The sequence below is a fragment of the Humulus lupulus genome, chromosome 4 (assembly GCF_963169125.1).
Source record: "Humulus lupulus chromosome 4, drHumLupu1.1, whole genome shotgun sequence".
NCBI classification, from domain to species: Eukaryota; Viridiplantae; Streptophyta; class Magnoliopsida; order Rosales; family Cannabaceae; genus Humulus; species Humulus lupulus.
Window position 1 is genome coordinate 195,582,730 of NC_084796.1, and position 7,190 is coordinate 195,589,919.

Consider the following 7,190-nt stretch of genomic DNA (forward strand, 5'->3'; position numbering starts at 1 on the left):
ATAGGGTGGGCCTTAGGGGTTCCAGGAGCGGGTTCAATGGTGATTTGATGCATGCTTGAGGGAGGTAGGCATGTATGTTTACTGATGGATTTTTTATTTTATTTTGTTTAACTGTATTATATATATTTTTCCAGATGCCAAAGTTTCTTTTTCCCTAGACAGATCACTTTTCTGGTCGAGTCACATATAGGGGTAATGGTTACTTTAAAACAATCACGGAAAAGTTTGAAGAGCTTGGGTTGATAGAAAGGGTGAAGGAATCCCTTGTCAAACAATTTTTTGTGGCTGAGAAGTTGGACTTCTCTGCATCTCTCATACGTCACTTAATGTTGCGCAAGATCCAGTGAAACAAAGAGGATGAGTTGCATTTCCATTTAGGATATCGACCCTGTAGATTTGGTGGAGGTGAGTTTGCTTTGGTTACGAGGTTGAACTTCAGTGCCAGGCCATCTGAGACTGATTTGAAGAATTACCTGACTAGTGACCGCTTAATCAAGGAGTACTTTAATGATGAAGAATTAGTGAAGATAATGCATTTGGAGGCTGCTTTAAAAAACTACACTGTAGTTGAAGATGTCTAGAAGTTGGTCCTATGTTTATTTGTTGAGGGCGTTTTACTTGAACGAGAGGGAAAGTTAAATGTCTGGATAAATTCACTTAAGATCATGGAGGACACTGAGTACTTCTTCACTTACCCATAGAGGAAGGTGTCTCTTTAACAAGCTTATGGATGCATGTCAAAAATACATGCATCATGAGAAGAAGAAGTTAGTTAAGTCGAAACAGAAAGAAGCGAAATATGGTTTGTATGGTTATATACCTGCATTGCAGTATTGGGCATATGAGGCCACCCGAAAACTTTTACGTGAGTATGCTATTAACCATGGAAACCAGTTTCCAAGAATGCTCAGTTGGTCAAGCAATAAGGATTTTCCTATTTCGGAGGCTGACCTTGTACCGATGTTCAAGAAGATGAGTGTAAGTTCTTCTATATTATGTCAAAATACATTATTCTTTGGTGGTTTCAAACTAACTTAATGCTTTGTATTTGATGAAGTTGATTGTGTTGTCCATGTTGAAGCCCCGACCTTCGAAGATAGATCATTATGGTGCTCTGACTGAGGGTGATGCTCCCTTGTATCCTGGGTTGGGCCAAGAAGAAGAGGTAGAAACTCCCACTGATTTTGAGAAGGTGGCGGAGATAGCTGCTAAGTTTGCGAAGGCAGCCAACATTTTTATTGATGGCCCTGATGATGAGGATACAACAGTCCCGATTGGCCCCACACCCTCAGCCCTGGCCCCGGCCCCATCGGTACACCCCAGTCCTGATCAACCTGATTTACGGGAAGTGTTGGAGAGGTTGGAGCGAGACGAGAGTGTTAGGAAAAATAGTTTTTGCCTTAATGGAAATGGTAAGAAAATACAACTCTATGCAATATATTACAAATAAATAATGACTGATTAAAAAGAGTTACAACTCTATAACTGAAAAATACAAATAAACAAGGAAAAGAAGACGAAGAAGAAGAAGAGAATAGTGAATAATACAACTCTAAGCAAAAGATTACAAGTAAAGTAAAGGTGCTTGAAACAAAAGAAAAGAAGATTACAACTCTAAACAAAGGTTACAAGTAAAAAGAACAAGAGAATAAGAAGAAAAGAAATAGTGTAAAAAGTAAGAACAAAAACAAAAGTAAACTCTCACTTACACAACCTAAGTGAAGAGTGTTGGGGATCACCAACTTGAACAAGGTTTAAAATCTTTTCCAAAAGCTTATTTCCCCCTAACTCAAGCACTAAGGGATTTCTCTCAGATATTAGAAATGCTTTATGGAATTATCAAACCACAAGGTGTTTCTAGTCAAGTGCTCTAATGGATAGAAATGTTGTGTCTTTCAAGTGAGCAATAGGCTCCTATTTATAGAGTTTAGAGACACCCTTTGAATTTCAAATTCCACCAACCCCCATGGCTGTTACCAATGATTAATTGGTTTATTATGGAATTAAAATGAGATTTGGGAGTTATTTGAGTTTTTTGAGCCATTCAACAAAGATTGAAAAAAACAAAAAAATTGGCCTGTAATGCACCAGTGGCCGCGGCCAGGGACATCAGTGGCCGCAACCATTGACCATTTTCAGCACACATTTTTGTGCTATTTTTCCAAACGGTTCTAAACCCTCCCAATTGATTTTTTAACCCCCAAAACACATTATTGGGGTTAAAATCATATCTCTAACAACCATTTCTCATATGGATTTCTGAATTTCATCTCAATATTGTGTAACACCAAATTTACACAATAAAGGGTAATATTTGGAAGTTACAAATTTGTAACACCGAATATGTTACATATTTGGATATATCTCGTATATCTAAATATTGTAACTCTCTATTATATGTTACAATATGTGACACTCTTTGTCATTTATTTAATCTAAAACATTATATTATATTATAATATAATATTACATTATATTATAAAATATTATAATAGAGGGTCGTCAAGTTACCATCCTACAGAACCAGGCGGTCATCATGGATGCTGTCAATAAGATCTTGACATTTGTACAAGATCTTCGCAGAGACACGACGGAGAATGGTTCTGATTCTGACTCACTTGACCTCCCAGATGATTTTGTCGTACATGACATAGGCACTCCTCCCCCGATAGTACTCACAGCAAATCCTGAGACCCTAGGTGTTGCTATTATAGAACCTGGGTATGTTGCTGGTGTAGAGTTTGAATTGGCCAAGATGAAAAGATGTAAACCTAAGAAATTTGAAGACTACACCGACCCAACCAGGAAGAAAGCTCGTGTGGATGCGATTAATGACGTGCCATTAGTCCTCGACCCGATGAAGAAGCCACTTGCTACATAGTACAAGACGGTCGGCAAGTGGTTGCTTGGAGATATTTTGAACAAGATGAAGAGGGATGTCCAAACTGGTGTGTATGGTCCAAGTTGGTTTATGATGATGAAGACACCACAGTTTTGGATCGATGATGGGGTAAGTAATTTTTTTAATATCTTTTATCTGGTATAAACATTGGGTTCGATATGGATTCGATGGGTAGAGACAGATGTTTTGTTCTAGTAGCTTTAAATGGGGTTTGATAGGGGTTCGATGGGGTTTCGATGGGTCGAGGCAGATGGTTTGGTTCTAGTAGATTTAAATTGAGCTCAATGGGGTTCGATGTTGGTTTGATAGGGGTTCGATGGGTAGAGGCAGATGGTTTGGTTCTAGTAGCTTCAAATGGGGTTCGATAGGGGTTCGATGTGGATTCGATGGGTAGAGGTAGGTGTTTGGTTCTAGTAGCTTTAAATGGGGTTCGATAGGGTTTTGATGGGTAGAGGCAGATGGTTTGGTTCTAGTAGCTTTAAATTAAGGTCAATGAGGTTCGATAGGGGTTCGATGTTGGTTCGATAGGGGTTTGATGGGTAGAGGCAGATGATTTGGTTCTAGTAGCTTTAAATGGGGTTCGATAGGGGTTCAATGTGGATTTGATGGGTAGAGGCAGATGTTTGGTTCTAGTAGCTTAAAATGGGGTTCGATGGGGTTTCGATGGGTAGAGGCAGATGGTTTGGTTCTAGTAGCTTTAAATTGAGGTCGATTGGGTTCGATGTTGGTTCGATAGGGGTTCGATGGGTAGAGGCAGATGGTTTAACAATTGTTTTCCTATCATTTTTGCAACATATCGATGCGGCCAAGCATATGCTATGTAGGCGTCGACAGTTCTATCCCGGGGCGTATCGACAAGATGCTATTGTGATGAATATTATGTTCTCACAAGTGGTACCGGCCCGTTCTGATGCATATCAGAATCCCAAGGAAGCGGATAAGAAAAAGATTTTGTGGGATTCAGATTTGATGTCAATGATTACGAGAATTGACAATCAATTTCTGGCGTCGTGGAAGGGAGTAGACACTGTATATTGGTGCCAAAATTACCTTTAAGCGCATTGGTTTGCAGTTGAAGCCTCCATTTCTACTTGGACTCTGAATGTTTATGATTCAGACGTGACAGTGATAAGTGATAAACAACTCAATCCTTTATGAAGTCATGGTCTACTTTGTTCCCATCGCAGTTATTGCAGTCACAACTTTTCATGGACGACCCTCGGTTGACGATTCCATCTGGAGCTGAAAGATGCAAAGAGTTCAACGTGCACTGCATGCCAGTTGATTCAATACCCCAAACCAAAGTCAGGTAATCAAAATTCTAGTTTTTATTCAAGTTTTTAAAATTAAATTCTATGTTGATTTTGTTACTAATGCAGTTTATGTTTCGTTCACAGTGGAGATTGTGGTGTGTACGCCATCAAGCACATCAAGCACTTATTGGGTAGGCTACCACTTCACACGAATTGCGATGACAACATGGAGTTCTTCAAAAACAAATGGACAGTTGACTTATGGTATCAGAATGTTAGACATTGAACATTCTCTTCTTGTTATATTTCTTTGCTTAAAATCAAAGTTATTAAAAAAAATTGTGTATCGAGCATGCAAATCATTAACAACAATTAGCAGTAAAAATCCAAGCAACCAAAATTCATTAACGACAATAAAAACCAACAAAAAAAACCTGAACATTCAAGTTTAAATAAAATACAACAAAAATTATACTCAAAGTCAAACTTTGAAGAGGACTTGTTGTGGCCACGACCACCACATCTACTGCACTTACGCATTTTCACATCTTTTTCCCCATCGGATGGCCAACAGTTTGTCCTTGGTCTTCCTAGCTTTGGCTTCTTTGGACGACCAACTTGTTGTTTCTCTATGGGTACACCGGCTACCATATTCTTAATGTCATCTAGAAGTATCCAGTCATCCTCGTTCCCAGTTGGGTAAATGGTTTCTTTGTACGAATTCCTCCATGACTCAATGGTGTAAAATGGTGAACACAAAGAGTAAAGGTTCACCCCACGCTCTACAGCTGCTGCAGCTGCATGGGGAAAAGGTGTGCCTATGAGCTGGAATACCCCACATGAGCATGATTTCGTCATCAAATTCACCTCAGCATCGCTGTCTGCACCAGTTACATGAAACTCGAATTAGCCAAGGGCATAGACATTCATGAACTTTCCTTTGTCAGCATTGTTCGATACATCTGCCTCCATTAGGGTGGATAATTTGGTGGTAGTCTTCTCTGTTACACTACGTCGTTCAGAAAACCAAGATTGTAGTGTGAACCAAATGAATTCCAAAAAATTATAACTGGAAAGGTTCTTGCATCCTTGGTCTTGTTGTTGAAGCTTTCAGCGTAGTTGCTTGTAATTATATTGTATCGTTTTCCAATAAAAAAAGGACGAGACCACTTATTGAAATCAATTCCCTCCAAATAGGCAGCTATGGGAGGATCCATTCGCTTAATATTTTCAAAATGCTTTAGAAATTCGGTCTTCTTCCATGCATAGGCTGCTGCCCACATCTCACTGTGACAGTGATCAGTCTTGCACTTAGCTTTCACATTCATACTGATGTGATGGTAGCATGCGTCGTGGTAGGCATAAGGAAAGATAACCTCTAGAGCATGAATAATACTAGCATGCCTATCTGACACGGAAGCCAAGTCATCAACATCCCCAATGGCATCCTTCAACTTCATCATAAAATATTTCCACGAGTTGTGGTTCTCACTATCAACCAACTCGAACGCAATTGGATATAAATGACTATTCGCATCCAAAGCAATGACATATAGCATATCACCACCGTACTTGTTCTTCAAGAATGTGCCATCCATACATATCATAGGACCACAAAATATGAATCCCCTCCTACAAACTCCAAGGGAAAAGAAGCAATATAGGAAATAACCATCTTCAGTGACAAAAACAGTAATTATACTTGGATTCTTTTGCTTCAACATGTGTAAGTAGGATGGCAACTTACAATACGAATCTTCATATGTCCCCCTAACATACGTAAGTGCCTTCTCTCTACATCTCCATGCCTTTTCATAACTCATACCAATACCGAAATTTTTCTTCATATCCTCCTTTATGTTGTTTGCCATATAACTGGCCCCATCAAACGCGTAGTTGTTCTTTATGAGGTGTCCAACGACCCACGGTGCAGCTTGACGATGACCTTTTTGTCGCACTTCTAGTGAGCATGTGTGTACGCTCTTGTATACCGTGATCTCAAACATGGGGGACATTGGTAGTTTTTTCCCTCTGAGTCTCCAACAACAATCAAGATCTTTGCATGTGATATACCACACATCAGTACTAGAATTTTTCACCATGTACTCAAAGTTATTCTTCATTGCAAATAGAGCAGCTTTGGTTTTTGAATCAATCTTGTCCTCAAAAGTCTTCCCAACATATGTTTCTCCCATTGGTGCACCAGATGATGAGGAATGGGTTTTAGCAGATGCCTCAATATCTTCTTTTGTAAACATTGGGGCACTCCAACTGGTATGATCTTCTCTTAATGCAATTGTCTCCCTCCACCTAGTGTTATCTTCTGCCCTAGCACGTTGATTACTGCTTCTGGCAGGTGTTCGGTGTCCTTGAGTTGGGAGGTGTGCCTGTGCAAGAGGCAGTCCTGACTCTTCTTCTACTTGTTGGGCTTGGGAAATGTCTAACTCCTCATTTGAAACATCTGCACTATAATACAAGTCATCCTCAGAACCATCATCATTATAATCAAAGCAATTACCAACTGGATCATCATTCACATAGGGATCGTACTCATATGCCTCAAGCACACCTGTGGGACCTCCTTGTGGTATATCAAGCTGAATAGTAGCCATCGGATCTGTAACTGGAACAAAAGTTCCCACCTCGCTAAGATGCTTGTAACTGCTACCTGCAGGAGATGGATCGACATTGGTTGTATCTTTTTTGTTCACACTAGGAGAAGGATCTGATATGACATTCTTCTTAACTGGAGTCACACATAAGACTATACGTTCTTTAAAGCTTATTCCTAAGAATACACGAACTTGACGATCATTCCTCAATTGAACCAATGCAAATGGTTGGTCGCTGAATACGTATGGAACCTCGAGTTTCAATTCATACACCTCTTTATCCACCTGAAATGTCTTGTGCAGTATGTCAAGTAGTTGCAAGTAAGTGACATCATTCTCTACTAGTATCACTTCACCTTCAGCATCCTTAAAATACCATTTCCTACTATCTGTTTCCTAAACACCGTTGCAAGAAACAAATAC